This window comes from Arvicola amphibius, chromosome 6 (genome assembly GCF_903992535.2).
Source record: "Arvicola amphibius chromosome 6, mArvAmp1.2, whole genome shotgun sequence".
NCBI classification, from domain to species: Eukaryota; Metazoa; Chordata; class Mammalia; order Rodentia; family Cricetidae; genus Arvicola; species Arvicola amphibius.
In genome coordinates this window covers 50,418,815-50,436,666 of record NC_052052.2, presented here as the reverse complement: position 1 = coordinate 50,436,666, position 17,852 = coordinate 50,418,815, and positions in this window count along the sequence as shown.

The following is a 17,852-nucleotide window of genomic DNA, read 5'->3' as shown; positions in this document are numbered from 1 at the left end:
GTGGGGGAGAAAGCAGGAGAAGAAACACACCACAGGACTAGGGTCCAGGTCTTAGAAATGCTGTAAGCAGAGGCTTGAGTAGTTCCAGGGGAGCTTTTTAAGAAGGTGGGGATTTAGAACAGGAGAGTGAGACCAGAGCAAAGATTCCCAACATAAGCAAAGTTAAAAATTTTCATATACTCACTCATAAGTGGCTTTTAGAGATAAAGCAAAGAAAACCAGTCTACAATTCACAACCCCAGAGAACCTAGACAACAATGAGGACCCTAAGAGAAACATACATGGATCTAATCTACATGGGAAGTAGAAAAAGACAAGATCTTCTGAGTAAATTGGGAGCACGGAGACTATGGGAGAGGGCTGAAGGGGAGGGGAGAGAAAGGGAGAAGAGCAGAGAAAAATGTATAGCTCAGTAAAATCAATAACCTTTTATATGCACCTGCACACATGTACACAACACACACATATATATGCATGTATGCATATTAAACATATTTAAAAGCACAAGCATAATATTCTCATCTAAAATGAGGGAAATTGTCAAGTAAGAAGAACATATCTTGAAGTAAGAGCAAAATCATTGCTTAACATACACCCTCAAGTAATAGGGCCCATGTTGTAGAACCAAAATAGGGATAAGGATAAAGATGATAATATTTTGACCTGAATTGTGTGATTATGTATTTCTTGTGATTAAATGCATATTTAAAGTAAACAAACAAACAAAAACATGTTTTTATTCAAAAGAAAGACTCAGGATCATTAGCTGTCTCTATTGATTTTGCCTTTATTTTATCCATATGGTATACTTGGTTAAATATATTTTTGTCTTGTATTGTTATTTTGTTTTTAAAAATTTAAGTTAGTTCCCATCTTCTGCAAGAAAAAACTTTTCTGAGGCCTGAGTAAGGCATTGATAAAAGGGTGTAGCAGTATTTTATTAGAAGTCATTTTAATGTTAGGTTCCTTTAGCAGAATTATAGCATTAGATTTTCCTCTAGGTTCATCACCTATCTAGTCTCAGGTTCTTGGCTACTTTAGCAGAATCAAATATGGGTTCCAGCCCATGGAGTGGGCCTTAAATCCAACTTTCAAAGCATTAGGTTGCTACAATAATATTGGTGCCACTATTGCACCTTAATGCGTAGTAGTACCAAAGAGTTCCACAATAGCCCGGAGTATAACCAAGGTTTATTTTGTTTGGGGATAAACTCACAATAAGGGTAGTGATCCACAGTCTTCTACATGTGCTGGGAACTGGGAAACAAATCCCCCCAAAGGGGGGCTACACATGCTTTTTGTCTGCATTTATAGTACATGAGACCATGCCCAAAGTTGACTGGTATCTTAAAGGCTGTTGTCTGATGGAGTTCCCACAGCACCTCCCACTTTTGTCTAAATAAGAGAGTTTGAAGCCTAATAAAAAACTATATACAATAATAACAAATAACTAGTATTGTCCAGGGAAATGAAGAGGCAAAAACATACACAAAAAATAGACTTACAAGCAGCATGAACAACATCAAACAAGAAACATACACTAAATGTTTTAATAGTTATCCTATCCTAAGGAGTCTAAGTCTTATATTAGAAAAGGCTTGGCTAAGTCATGAGAGGAAAGTAACTATGACTATCTAGTCTTCAACCCTATCAAATACCTGAGAAGAGAAATAATATTACATGATTAAACAGGAAGTGCAATCAAACAACTTCCAAAAGGTGCAAAAAATGACAGAGATAACTAGTTCTTTGGGCCATAAGAAAAATCTCAAAATTCTGACAATTCTCATCATCCTCCTCTTTTTCTTCTTCCTTCTCTTTCCCTTTCTTTCTTCCTCTTGTATTAGCTAGCTGAAATTAGGAGTCTAAGTCTTTTGAGCTAGAAGAATTCTTAATTTAGAGGGTGACATGGGGTTCAATTGTTTCTCTGGAGTTAGACACGAGAGTAGAAACAAACCAGACAAGATTTGAATGGTAACAATAATGAGATAAATTACTGAAGTTGTCACTCATGTAAAGTACTTTTTATTGCAGAAATCCAAACTATTTCAATTAAATAGGGCAAGAGGCAAGCTTTTGGTGACTGATCTAATGCAAACTTTAAGAAGGGAATACAACATCTTATTTACTAAAAAACAGTATTTTTCTATCAAGAAACTGATTTTAGAAAATATTAACAAAGTAGTATATACACATGAATTTGTACTTGAATCCTAGGACCATGCATTGTGACTGAACACAACTCTTACAATAGTCAAGGTAGTACAGATGATTTGTTAACAGGCACCTGAATGTCCTCCAATGACTGGAAATTAATTTCAATAAAGATCCAACAGGGTTCTCCAATGACTGAAAATGACAGAGCAGCTTAATAAGGAGAGATTCCGTCATTTTAAGTATTTTTCTGTCCACAGATCAGTAATGTCAGCAATGTGAATTTATTTATCTCTAAATCTCATATATGTGTGTGTGTGTGTGTGTGCAACTTGACTCCAGAGGTTCTAAAAAGCCTTCACAGGTTTTGAAGGCTATAATTTTCTGACCCTCTGATATCACTATCTTTGATGGATTTTTCAGTATTTCTGAGCTTCAGCTCCCTGTGAGAGTAACAACAGTCTACCTACCAGGACAGAAATTCTGGGATGCATTATCTTTTAAAGTCCCTTCAAGTCTTAATATTTCTCTATGTAATATTTTAGAACTTATTGTTATTTCTGTTAACATATGTACTAGTAGAGTTAATAGCAGTCATACAAATGTTGGGATAATGATGATGGGGAGGTAGGAAAGATACAAAAAGGAATGGAGTTTATAAAGAAAGTTGTTTTCTCCAACTTTTTTCCCAGAAATATTTTTATGAATCAATAATTATTTTAAACAATGAGATCATGATTTGAAAGAAAAAGGTTGGGTATGTGGGAGGGTTTGAAATAAGAAAAGGGAGGGGGTAAAAGATACAATTATACTATAACCCCCCAAATAAAATATTGATCAATTTTTTTATATTTTCTATGGAATATGATAATGTCTTCCTCATTTCCCCTCCCACTCCCATACACTCGCATGCTGTCCTCTTCCAACTTCAGGCCTCTCATTCTCTCTCTTAATAACCACTAGATCCAGTTAGTGTTTCCTATGTGTTGATGGGTGTGGGGTCACCCACCAGAGAAGTTTCAATTTTCACTTCCCCAGCACATGCCCATTCCTAAAAGCCCCTCAGTTGTCAAAGATCAACTTTGACAATAATACTACTTGCCAGGGTAGGGGCATGGGGATCAGAAAAGTTAGTAAAGAGGATGAAGAAGGGAGTAAAAATAAGAGAGTTCATCAGCAAGCAGATGATGCTTTGCAATATACATGCTCCTATGGCTAGAGTATCTCCTAATTAGAGGAGTAGAGGATCACAACAGTTGGAAATGTACTTTTGAATTGGTCTAGAGTGTTTCTTAATAGTATTTAGCAGTATTAAAATCTAAATTTGTCTTATCAAATATTTCAAATCCAAGATCTCATTGGAAATGTCAAATTGTACTTAAAATATTATAGTGAACTAGTTACAAACATTTACAGGTCAATACTGTAATTCTACATAGATCACCTAGTCCACCTATGATGAGACTTTGGCTTTTTAAGTTCATGAGTACAATAGACAAGAAGCAACATAGGGTTAAGGGTATAAATATAAACATTTAGAAGGCAATTTCAAAGCATGATCATTCAACAAAATAAAAATTTTAGGCTCAATCTTAAAACCTATGACTTCCCCACTCATGAAATTTTGACAATAATTATAGTGGTATATCAAAAATTACCTCTTTATAGCACTGCTTAAATCCAAAGAGAATGTGGTAAAGTAATTGATGGTTTTTTATTAAGTACTTAGCATGGTATCAGACATATGGTGAGCACCTAGAAATTGTAGCCAGTAGCATGGTGGCAGTAAGTTGCACTATAGGTAATGTCTGATAAAGAAATATATTCAAAGGACAATCCTAGAAATGATGCAAAGCTCAAAACTTACTGAGATTGTTATTATAGATAAGATTATTTAATTGAATAAATATTTTTTGTTTTTAATTTTAATTTGTGAGATTGTAATTATGACATTGATCCTTTTACTTTCCTCCCTTCAATTCCTCCCATAAACATAGCCACACTTTCCTTCCAATTTATGGCCTCTTTTTTCACTAATTGTTATTCATATATAGATGTTTATATATGCACACATATATTCTGAATTTACCCTCCCTGAGGATTAAGCTTTGTGATACCAGAAGGTATCATGCAAGTATCCAAAGTAGGGAGGTAACTAACAATTTTACTCAGCTATGTTGACTGTAAACCACACCAAAAACCATAATGGCACCATAACCTCAGGGTGCAGTGGTAGCACATATACCTTGATGGTAACCAATAGTTCTCTAATTGAACTTAAGACCTACTCAACAAGAGGTAGACCATACCTAATACTGGAAACTAGCTAACTACTCAGTGATAGTGAATTTAAGCCTGTTAAAGAAAAATCTATGACCTCTAATTTTTAAAACCACCATAATCTCTAAAATCAACCCATAAATACTTGTCTTTCTACCCACAGAAAAGTGTATTTTTTCACCCCTCATTAAGGAAACTTCTTATGAAACAGACAGAAAGCATTATAGAAAACCATAATCGTTAAAATGCAAAGTTGTGGAGCTCATTTCCAGTGGATACATCTACAAAAGTCCCCCACACCTAAGACTCAGGAAGAATTGCAGAAGAGAGAGTGAAAGAATTTTAAGAGCATCTTTGTTAAGGCCCCAAAAAACTACCTCAACAGTTCAGAGTACTTGTTCTTGCAGAGAATCTGGGGTTGGTTCTATTCTCTGCACCTACATGGTGGCCCACAGTCATCTGTAACTCCAGTTCCAGTGGACCCAACATCCTCTTCTAACCTCTGCAGGTGCCAGGCATACAGATAATACACATACATGCATGTAGTCCAAACACCTAAGCACATAAAATAAAATAAATAAATAGAGAAAAAACCTGTAAGGTCTATAATTTTCCTTTCTTTAAAATCGTCCCTGTGAGTCAAAAGAACAAACACCAAAAGCAAAGTAGCACTAAAGAAGAGTTCTTTGGGTTAACACAAGTGAGAGGGTATGGAGTTACTAGTGAAAAGACAAAGGAAGAATCTAACATCCATTGGGTATTAATTATATGCCAGTCACTGTTCTGAGACCTTAAATATAATAAATCATTTTACTCTTCAAACAATTTTATATGGTACTACAATTACTTTTCTCATTTTACAGATGAGAAGCTGAGATGAAGAAAGATCTTGGGGTTTGGCCAAGTTTGCACAGCAAGAACCTTGGCTCAGACTCAGATTGTTTCCAGAACTTTCTCCTAACCACTAGTGTATACATCCTTCTTTCTTTCTCTGACTTGTGTCTCCAATACATTTTATATCATTTTATATCTATATAACATAAATACTAGAAAAAGAGAGAAGCTATGACAGCTTTATACATATACACATTTCTTTAATATATATGAACCTTAATATAATACAGTTAAATACAATATTAACAGAAAATATAAAGTAAATTAGTTCAGTCCCAACACAGAAGATGCATTGTTAACTCAACTCCAGCACATATAAACTTAAAACAGATAGGTAAGAATAACATGAAACTAGTCATTTTTCACAGTGTAAAGGGAAATGTAAGTTTGAGGCAAAATAATTAGATGCCCATTATTGATCTCTTAATTGGTAATAATAATTTTCAGGGACTAGAAATTTGCATTATATTGTTAAATGAGATATGTATTATAATACCTTGAACGAGATTAGTAATGTATGTACAGTATGTTTTAACAAAATTAATCTCAAATTTGTGTTAATATGCAATATACAAAAGTAAAACCAATGTAAAACATTTAAAACTAATAGTTGCTTTTAAAAAGTAGATTAAATATTCTACCTTTTTAACTTATCAATTTTATATTCTCTCTTTTTTCTTTTCAGAGTAGATTCAATAATCTACCTTTCTATATTATTATATCTAGAAAAAAATGAATGAATGAATGAATGAAGAGAGAGAGAGAGGGAAAAGAAAGGAAAAGAAATACAGGTAAGTAGTTAATAACCTAGTATAATCAAACTTGTAGTCACATTTGGTATGTTGTTTTCAAGGTCAAACAAAGATATAGTTAAGACAGATAGGTCAACTTCAAACACTTCAGAGATCTACAGAATATAGCATTTAAATTTTAATAACTTAGATTCTTCTTTTTTGTGACAATGATTCATGTCTGCTCCTGGCAGAACCAATTTACTTCAGAGAAGATAATGGGCATTGAAGAAACTCCACATGAAGTTTACTTTCTTTGTGACAAAAGTAAGAAACTGGGCAAGAAAATGCTCCTGCCTCGATTGCTAACATTACACTGTCCTAACTAGACAAGCAGGACACAAAATATTCTGCTTCACAGAAAAGTCTGTTGAAATTGCAAGGCCTGTAGGCTAAAGATGGATACCCCAATATTGCTGAGGAACTTTGGGTGACTGTCCAGGCAACCAGCTCTTTCTGTCATTACTCTCAATTTTTTGGAACTTGCTTGCTCTCACTTTCTGCTTATTCAGTTAATATTATTTCCTTCTTGCATCTCTGAGGGAGTTGAAGATTATTAGCTATAGTTATAGTTTGCTAGACCTAGAAAGCAAGGTATGATAGAAAGCAGAATAGGTATAAGACTTTGGACTCACTAAGAAAGGGCAGCTATGAAATATTTTCTCTGAATTTGTTAAATGCAAATGTACTAGACAAAGCTTTCATTTCCTTATTGAAATGTATGGCCATGAAATGAAATGAAAGCATATATGTTGATGCAAAGCAAAGTAGCTCCTGTTGACAGCATATGGGGACATCCTTCCTTAAAAAGAAAGGGTTGTTTCACTGGGGCAAAGTCATGACGTGGTGTGTCTTAATCTAAGAGTTTGAAAAAAGGCAGTGATTTATATGGGCCTCTGTGAATTAGCTGTGTCAGTTTCCTTTAATGAAACATACAGCTAGCTCTCTGCAAGTGACTCTGGCCAACAGTTCACTGGAGTCAGACAAACTGAGGAGAACTGGGAACTCTCCGTCAGCTTCTGTTTTTTACCAGACCTCAAAACAAGGATTATTAATGTAACAGTAAAAAGTATTAATGAGCCAAACTGGGCCTGAATAATTTAACTCTGTCTGATTTTCTAGTGTGCTTCCAGGAGTGATCTGGGTAAACAGTATCAACCCTGAGATGAGCATCTTTGCCTCAGAACCATGATGTGGTGTCTGTCTTCACAGTGTTTAGGCACTCAATAGATGTTCATCAATTATCTGAGAAAGAGACTTATGAATTCCTTTGGCTTCTTGGCTTGTACAACTAAGAAATGGGATGTGAAAAGGTCATACATTGAGCAACTCAGTCTCTGCCCCAATAACATATTTTCTTTTCTCATATGAGTGCTTTGCCTACATGCACTTATGTATACCACATTTGTATCTCATTCCTGCAGAGGTCAATTCCCCATTTTTAACATGAAACTTTCAGAAATGAACTCTCATTTTATTTCCCATGTAAAGACCATTTTCAAGGGTTAATATTCATTTCTTGTTGTTTTGTAGCACAATCTCTGGATTTAACTCAGGCTGTCTCAATCTTCAAGAGCTGGGAATCTTGCCATGTACTGTACTGCCCAGTTCTAATAAACATTCTCTAAGTATTTCTAATTTTGCCCAGAATCACTGGTGATACCACCTCTTGCCTAATCTTTTGCTCCCGTTCTTCTTTTAGCCATCTCTCCTGGAGGTTCTGAAGAGATCTGAACATGAAGCTTCCCCAATGACAGACCTTTTAGGGAGCAAACAAGACACTACTGGTACAAAGGCAGAGAGCATTGTTTGACTTCCCTTTTTCCAAGTAACCAAGATAGGTCAAGACCACTCTCCCTATTCACTGACTTTGCTCACTGGGTCAAGGACAGGAGGACTTCCTCTACACCCATTCTTTACACTCCTTATCAAATTACTATTCCATCAGGTGTTACCAAAAATCATCTCTGAAGCCAGACTGCAGTTCTAGAAAACTTCACCTTCCCTTCCAAGTTCCCCTTGAAGTTTGCACAAGCAGCATTGCTGAGGTGACTTGCTCTGCTTTCATTTTGCTTCCAACAAAATAGTATGGTCTGAGTTTTAAGTACCAAGGGCCCAGCAAACCCCCAAGTGCATTTTCTCAGGCACATTTCCCCCTCAATTTTTCTAACCTCTTACTACCATGGGGGAAATTTAATCCACATGTTTCTGGTTCATTTACACTCAACTCATCAAAATGTTGCACTGTAAGAGCGATTTGATGTCACAGAAGCCTTGTGGGCCTCATTTATAAATGTCTTTTCTTTGAACCAGGAAGTTAGAGTTTGCCAGAAAAAGCAGAAATCAACCCTGAGAAGACTCTTTCTTTTCCTAAGTGAAACTTTAGAACTTCTTACAATGTGAGAACTTTTAAACCCAAAATGGTGGGGTTTCATTTCTCAGACATTATTGTGCTCTCTAATCCATTTTCCTTTCTCTCCTTTCTCCCTACTAGACAGTATGCCACTATTTCTAAAGTACTAATTGACAAATAAAGAGCTAATTAGGAAGATGGGAATAAAGTACCCCTCCCAAGTAAAGCCACATGCAAGTACTGGACTTCAGAAGTGTTTGTATCATTTAAGACAAACTTATTTTATTCTAATTAATGGAACTAACAGAAATGAGAATACTGTCATGAAACTGACCTCACAGACATCAGTTAAATCTGTTGTATTTGTTGTCTCTTTCTTGGTCATCCTAGACCAACATTGAGTATTTCTAACTGAGCCTTTCTTCAGAATAGCTGTATACTGTGCTGAATAACGTGCAATGTGACTGCTGTGATTAAAAAACTAATTTTTGAATTTTGTTTATCTTCAGGTGTATTAAGACTAAATCCAAGCCATCACATTTGGCCAGTTAGCTATGTAATAAAAAACAGAGCTCTGGAATCCATAGGGATCACAGAATATTTGCTCTGAAAATACTAATAGAGTTTTCATGATGTAAGATGAAAAAGTTCTCAGCTTTAAAAATGCTAGTTGAAAGGGAATGATGGGGAGGAGCTTCACAGAGGAAGAGCAAGAGTAGTGCAAAGAGGGCTGGAGGGGAGGGACAAATAACATTACATAGTGGAAAAACTATATAGAAACATTATTATGTGTACATATACATATGCATATACATATATATCTGTCTTAAGGAGTTAACTGGAGTTATCCCACAAAGGAGGCTTGCTCTTTCTTGAAGCCATAGATTGCTAACTAAAATTCCTAGAACCTTCTCTTGAGTTGCTAGTCAGAGGTGTCCCAGAGATACCCCCAAACAATGCAAGCTATTGCCATTGTACTGTTGAAGATACCATAGTCATTGGCCAAAGAACATGAAGAAAACAAGTTGACATATACCAGGAAGCTTTCTTCCTCTTGACTAGTTTCCATAGTACTGTACTGGGAGATAGATGGTATAGTTTATTTTTTCCCTTTGGGAGCCCTCCACCCATCTCCAAAATAAATCATAGAGACATATTCTTACTTAATGAATACCTGACCTTAGCTTGGCTTTTTCTTGCCAGCTTTTCTAACATAAACTGTTTCTCTTCTCTTACATTTTGCTCTGGGCTTTTTACATTTCTTCTTAAAAGAATTTTTTATTTAAAAGGTTTTTTTCATATTACATACCAACCATAGTTCCTGTTTCCTCCCGTCCTCTCACTCCCCTGACCAATCCCCCATCTACTCCTTAGAAAGTGTAAAGTCTGACATAACAAGTTGAGACAGGACCAAGTCTCCCCTGTGTCAAGACTGAGCAAGCAAGATATCCCTCCATAGGGAATGAGCTCCAAAAAGCTAGTTCATGTACCAGAGATAAATCCTGGTCCCACAGCCAGTGGCTCCTGGACTACCCAAACCACAGAACTGTCACCAACGTTCAGAGGGCCTAGTTCAGTCCCATGCAGTTTCCTCAGCTATCAGTCCAAAGCAAATGAGCTCAGATCAACTGTCTCTGTGGGTTTCCCCATCATGAACTTGACTTCTTTGCTCATATAATCCCTCTTTCCTCTCTTCCACTGAACTCAACCCAGTGCTTAGCTGTGGATCTCTGCATCAGCTTCCATCATCAGGATGAAGATTCTATGATGATAATTAGGTCGGTTCTCAATCTGATTATAGGGCAAGGCTAGTTCAGGCACCCTCTCCACTATTGCTAGGAGTCTCAGCTGGGGTTATCCTTGTAGATTACTGGGAGTTTCCCTGGCACCAGATTATTCCCTCACCCTATAATGGCTCCCTCTATCATGATAACTTTTTCTGGCTCTCCTTCTCTGTCCCTCCCCCAACTCAGCCATCCCTTTTCCTCATAATCTCTTCCCCCATCCTTTTCACTCATCTACCTCCTTGCTCCCAATTTACTTAGGAGATCTTAAGGGGAAATACATTTCTTTATTCTATATGTCTTTCTTCACTTCTTATTCTGTGACTGGCTGTGTGGCTGGGTGATTGGCCTTAGGCATCCTCCATCTCTTGCACTTTTTTTGTTCCTTCCTCTCATTTTTTGTATTTATTCTCTCTGCCTGACAGCACCATATATTTCTATCTCCTGTATAACTATTGGTCCTTCTGCTCTTTATTAAACAAATCATGTGTTTTAGACAGGCAATGGTCCCATCTAAATTTGGAAGTTAAGTAGGGTGAGTCTTGATAAGTACATAGATGGGAGACAGGTGATACCTCCTACAGGAAGATGATTTAACTCTCTTTAGGGGGATAACTCTTGGTAAGTTGACCATACCACAGTGGATGGTTCTACACCCATGAGGGTAATAAAAATTGGACTTGATGGATTAGTTAGAAAACAAGACATAGCAGGATACTTAGAGGGAAAAGAAGGAGGGCTAGATCTGGGAAAAGTTGGGAGAAGGAATGAAGATGAATATGATCAAATTACATTACACAAAATTCTCAAAGCTCCTTTTGTTGTAAGCCTAGTCTTTAATGACCAAGTCATCCCTCCAGCCACAGACCTACTGTCTAGTCTAACTTGAGTCCATGCTATAATTGATAGCTAACGCCTCTTACTGCCTGAATGATCAAGAACTAGAACCAGAAGCTAGATGCCCCAGATACAAAAGCAGAACCAAACACAACAAGCAAAGAAAGAAGAAAAATCAACAAAATTATTTCTAATGATATTCTTCTATACCCATAGATAGGTGCCTAGCCCAGTTGTCATCAGAGAGTAGATTTGGGGGAGAATGGAACTAGAGGTGGGGGTAAGAGGAGTAGAAAATAGGGAGACTTAAGTCAGGATATAGTGTATGAACGAAGAATAAATTAAAAAGGAAAACAAATAAAATCTAAATTTGATATTGAGAAAATTCTCAAAGAATTTATAAAATTTATTTTATAAGTTTTTATAGTAAGATTTTTATAAGGGTAAAACAAGAAAATATCACATGATACAATAAATACCAATCCTAAGTTCCAATCATAGTTTTTAACAGTAAACTGGTCTCTTTAAAATAGTCATATATTATATGAAAAATAATAAAGCCTTACAGCTTCAAGGAAATCATGGCTAGACCTAGAAAATGGGCTTTGGAGGCCTTTCTTGCCCACAGGATTATTCACTTGCAGTTCTTCAGCTCATGTTGAAGGAGTTGCAATGAATTGGTGAAAAAGATGAGAGATGCATGTTAGATGGTGAACTTCATTTTCAGATCCTGTAGGTCTGATTTTTCCACAAACCTTTGAAGTTGATATGAAAGGCTCAGGGACATTTCTAGTAGCTATGGCTATCATATCTTAAAGATAGCTTAAAGTTTATTTTGTGGAGTTATATTCTTCAAAACAACTAAAACAATATATAAGGAAAAGGAAGACTCACACAAGCTTCAGTTTATTCAAATAAGAATACACTTTGAGAGTCTGAGAAACAGGGCAATAGCCATATTTTTGAGCATACTGTCCAGAAGAAACTAAAAGACACCTGCCTATAAATTCATCTTAAGTTTTTTTTAGCAACAATAAGAACCAAGAACTACCAGCGGGTCTTAATCTCCTATATGTAACCACTCACACTCAGCTTTAAAAAAAATATAGCTTGTCCCTTTGTCTGCACTTTGTAATTCTGGCCAAATTGTGAAAAAGATGCTGACTTTTATTTGGCCAGAAAGTATTTGGAAAAATCTCAAAATCATTTATTAGGGGAAGCAGAGGTTATTTGAAATACTAAAGATATATTACAGTTATCCCTGAGTCACTGAAATTCCAGAGTCACCTACTGCTAGCTTCCAATTAATTAACTAATTAATTAGCTATTTCATGAGCTTCTATACTTTGCATGGCTTTTGACAAAAACAGCTTTGGCTCCATGTCTCTGAACTTTATTTATTATTGCATTTACTAATTCATCAGCGACCTCGAGCCTTGTGCTCTGATATTTGCAGCCAGTGGATTGCTCAAGGCTTACTGAAGGACTAGATCATTACTCACTAGACTAAGAGTCTGAGCAATTCACAATCAACAAGTTACTTTTGGGTTATATCAGAGTATCTTATGGGTAACCTCTTTCAACATACTCCTGAAAAACTTCCTATAATTTATCAGAGTTCAGTTTTTTTCTGCTTGCTTAGTGAGCAATATCTGTAGTAAGCAATTTCAGTGACAAGCAAATGGCCACAATAATACTACAGAGTGCCACCTTGCTTTACCCCTGGATATCACTACTAGGCAGATTGTGAATGAACCATGTTTAGAAGGGCTACAGTTTTTGTTATTCATGAACCTTGTTGAACATCTTCCACAGGGCATTGCCTTTCATTCTTGCTGAACATCAGGAAGTTCTTTGAAAAGTAACTAGGAAATAATGAATATTTTATTTAGTTAGTCACATTTTGCTAAGAATGTTTGGTATTATCATTGTTCCCATTTTGTCAGTAACTCTGAGTAATAGAACAAATTTGAACAATTCCAGGTTAAGTCTGTTATTGGGGTAGAAGCATACATTTCGTTAAATGAAACTATGTGGCAGACACTATCTGATTTTAGATTACATGATCTTAACCTTCTATTTTAGCCCTAAAAGAATTGTGAAAATGTTCTAAGAGATCAGCAATTACATAAATATTAGAAGCATTAGACTGATGATTAATGAATTTCCTTCCCTTAGTAAACAACCAGGACGGCATTTCAACAACAATTCAGGTATAACATTTTCTCAGAGGGATCTCTTTAACAGAATTCATCACCTAACCGCAGCCCCAAATATCACTACTCCTAGATGAATATATATGTATGTATGTGTGTGTATACATATATACATACATATATAAATATATATATATATATATATATATATATATATATGTACATACAGCTAGAGAGTGAGAGCCTGATTCAGCAAGGAATAAATACCTCCTTGACAGGGCCCCAACTTCTTCACATCAGTACAGAGTAACACAGAGGCAAAGAAGTTGCCAGAGAGCAGGAAAAAATAGAAACCTGATTTAGCATGGCCATTTACCCTCCCTGGAAAGATCTCAGGGCCTGAACCACACATCAGAAGGTCAAAGGTCATCATCTTCTATGGCTTTAAGTTAATGCTGTTGCCAAGAACCAAACATCATCAGAAACTATTGACTACAGAAATCTAAAGAGTGTTTGTACCAAGGGGCATCCATTCGTTCAGCAGGACCATAATTTTACAAGAAGAAGTTAGCATTGGCAGGTGAGCTGTGATATATTTGACCTTCAATTGTGAATCCAGCAGCAAGTAGAGAAACGTCTGGACAATATATTTCCTGCCACCAGGTTACCTATAAAATACAGCACACTCACAAAGGCAGTTACAGATGAATATAACAGCATGCCATTTAGATCATCCCAGAGCCTCTGGACTACATGGAAATGAAAAGCATTGGTAATCTTCCCACCCTCAAAAGCTTTGCTCCTTGGGCTTTCTGACATGTCAGCACCTGGATTAATACCACAGATGCATTCCAGTCCCCGAGACACTAACTGCCCTGAAAAATAGAAAGCAAAATTCAATAGGATCAGCTTCTTCTAAGCCCTAGTAGAAATGGCCCTAGTTTAATGATCCAAAGCTGATTGGTGTCTTACTGTATCAAAGACAAAGAGATCACTTTAACTCATTCAAAGTTACATATTTCGATGCCTGAGTTCATAATTTCAAAAGATATTTCTCAGCTGTTCATCACATTTTTGTTGGCTGTATACAAGGTGCCGGTGCTGTGGGTACAAAGACAGATGAGACGACCCAAGTCCTGCCATTTAAAGACTGGCAAGCAGGGGAATGAAGGTTTGCACTGTAGAGATTTAGCCTTAGTTCTCAGAGTATGTGGAGGATATTTGGAAGTCTAAAGATTAGTCCTAAGGGTAGTGTAGGGAAAATCTCCCTAGTGTACTGCTTCTGTGAAGTGTTATAGATTGTGCATGGGATTGACAGAAAGGAGAGATATGAAAGTCTTGCCACAGAAGAACACACAATGTTGGAAATATTACCAGCTATTAGTGAGGTGCAGACAGCCTGTGACATTGGAACACTGGGGATGATTCTGTAAGGAAACTGGGCTCAGTTCAGGGAAGGGTTATATCAATGAATATGAACTGTGCTCACAAGGGAGAGCAGTGAAATTATAGGTCTCCCTAAAATTACCTGGTCTCCAGCTAGGAGGGTGTGATTTACTGATAACATTTCAACCATTAGCAGTAGCTAACACTGGTACAGACAGACTTTGGGGCATTTTAACAAGATGGAAAAGTATGCTGATTTATCCCTCTAGAAATAGACTTGAATGAGAATTTGAAGGCATAAGAAAGGAAGGCAGGACACCATCTAAATCATTATAAGCAATGCTCAGAAAGGTCAAGTTATTCCCCTCGTCTAGACAGCTGAGAGCATGTGCACAATCTGAAACCAGAGCTTTACAATGAAATCTCTCCTCTCTTCTCTGTGTATTTTGTAATGATATCCTGTTGCAAGAATTCTATTTGTCAGAGCTCAATCTTACTGCTAGGGGTAGAAGTGAAGAAAATAAGTCTGGAGATTGGAACTGGGGCTTAACAAGCAGAGGGCCCCACAGGTCATGGAACGCATTGGATAGAACTGGGCAGTTTTGCTGATTAAATTTCTATTCCTTGACCAGATTCTTATTAGAGTAGAGCATAATTAAAATTCTTTTAATTGGCATCACACTTCATCAGATAATTAGAAAAGTGATGTACACATTTAGAACATTGTCCTTTTTAGTTACTCAATAATGTAAGAGAAAAATTGGGCAAACAATGGCTACTTTTGGAAATTACTAATGATCAATAGAGCCCTGTGCTCTACTAGGCTCTGAGTGTGTACAATTCCGTGTATTACTATTACAGCCACCTCAGGAAGCATGCTGTGTTATCAGAATTAGCCATATTTATTTTCCTTGCAGAAAAGGATACACACAAAGGCTTATCAACTTGTGACATATCACAAAGCAAGAGTTAAAAGTAAATTTTGGTCTAACCAATTCTCAAGCATCTTTCCTATTCCTTTTCTTCTCCATCATCTACATCATGAATGCTGTGGAATGAAATTCCATCATTCTCTCCCCTATATCATAGTTCAAAAGCTTATGTGGGAAGAATGAAGAAGTCTGTCTGATATAAACTGGGTTCCTCAAGAAACAGGCTCTGAGACAGAGAGGAGGTGCAAGATGGTCCAAAAGCAGTGGGTCTCAAACTCCCTAATGCTGTGACCCTTTCATATAGTTTTTCATGTTGTTATGACCCACAACGATAAAATTATTTTCATTGCTAATTAATAACAGTAATTTTGTTACTTATATAAATCATAATGTAAATATCTGATATATCTGACATATGACTTCTGTGAAAGGGTTTTTTGACCCCCAAAGGGGTGGCAACCCATAGGATGAAAACCAAAGGATCTATTTCTGTGCAGAAATAGCAAGCCAGACTAAGTTCTAGGAGAAGCTCTTGTTTTAAAGACATGGAAAGTCTTTAACAAAACATCCAAGCAGCTACAACCTTGGGATGGCTTTCTGTTTTGTTCCAATTGGGAATGACTCACCACTAGATGTACTGGACAGGTGCATGACCTTAGGCAAGACAGCCCTGTCAACAGAGGGTAGAGGTGAGCATAATCTGGAGGGAGAAGCTAGTATGCCCAAATCTGCGAAGTCCCTGAAAAAGCCAACAAGGAGACCAAGGAGACTGAGTCCCACATGTAAATGCAAAGAGCCTTTATTTTAATTAAATTTGCAAACTCAGTCTCTCCACATGTTCAATGTATTGGAATATACAGAGAGCCCCAGCTCAATCAGAATAGGGTTTTATAGGAGTAAAGGTGAGGGTGAGAAGTTTCTGAGATCTTAGGACCCCTGAGTGGCTGACATTTGTCTAGGGCTGTCCTGGTGAGTGTGTTCTGGCAGGTGCTTCTATCTACAGCAGTTGGAATGTTAGGCATTTCCTTCAGACGGCCTGTTCTTGGGTGGAGGTCAGCTAATCTCAGTTTGTCGTTCTTTCTGCAACCAGATATTGCTTCAGGGTAAACTTCTGAGACTCAGGCTTCCATTTAAATTTATCGATGGCCGAGTTCTACTCTGGCAGATGAAAATGGTTGGAAGTAAAGAACTTCCTTTGGTGACCTGCCCATACTTAGTTTATCACGACTGACTCCCACAAAGCCTTCTACACTGATGAATCTTGGAGAGGGTCAGCATATTATCCTCTGAAAGGAATGAGTATCCTTACAACCATGACCTCTTCTCTGCTACAGTGAGGAGTCTTTTGCTTGAAGGGGTCTTCCAGTTCTATAAGGAGGGGAGAAAGCTAGTGGTGAGGACGTGACCATATCATGATGGTTGTTGTGGTGGTTTGAATAAGAATGGTGCCTAGAAGCTCATATAATTAAATGCTTAGTCACCAGGAGTGGCACCGTTTGAAAGGATTAGAAGGATTATGAAGTTTAGAGGAAGTGTGTTACTGGGGGGGTGGGGTGGGATTTGAGTTTTTAAAAGCCCATGCTTTGCTGGGAATCATCCTCTCTGCCTACAAGTAATGATAAAGATTTCGGTTATTGCTCTGTCATCTGCCCACATGCCACCATGCTCCCTGCCATGATGATAATGTACGGAATCTCTGAAACTGTAAGCAAGTTGCCAGTTAAATGCTTTATTTTATAAGAGTTTCCTTGGCCAGTAGTGTCTCTTCACAGCGATAAAGCAACGGCAAAGACAGATAACACCAACCGAGGAACAGAAGAAAAGGAGACAAGCAAACTACTCTTTTGTTTTGTGCATAAATGTGATTGAGCAATCATCTTATTACTTATCCATCAAATTACACATGTTCCTAGGTAGTCACTCTTATTCTAAAACACAGCTCTCAGGGCCATAATTTAATTGTCTCAGACCAATTATGGTGGGAGTGAGGAGTAAATAGTATTGCCCTGTTGTGATATCACAGGAACTCTAACATCCTTAACACCCATTTTCATTACTGAATTCTATATGTTGAAGGGAAATATATATATATATATATATACATATATGTATATATGTATGTATATATACATAATATATCATATATTTTTTCTAAGAGAATTAACAACCCAAATAACCTCTCTCATTTAAATCATAGAGAAGGACCATGACACTCTGCAGGCATTGGGGAAGGTGGACCAGGGGCAGAGGAAGGAGATGATAATACCCAAAATGCAATGTAGCTG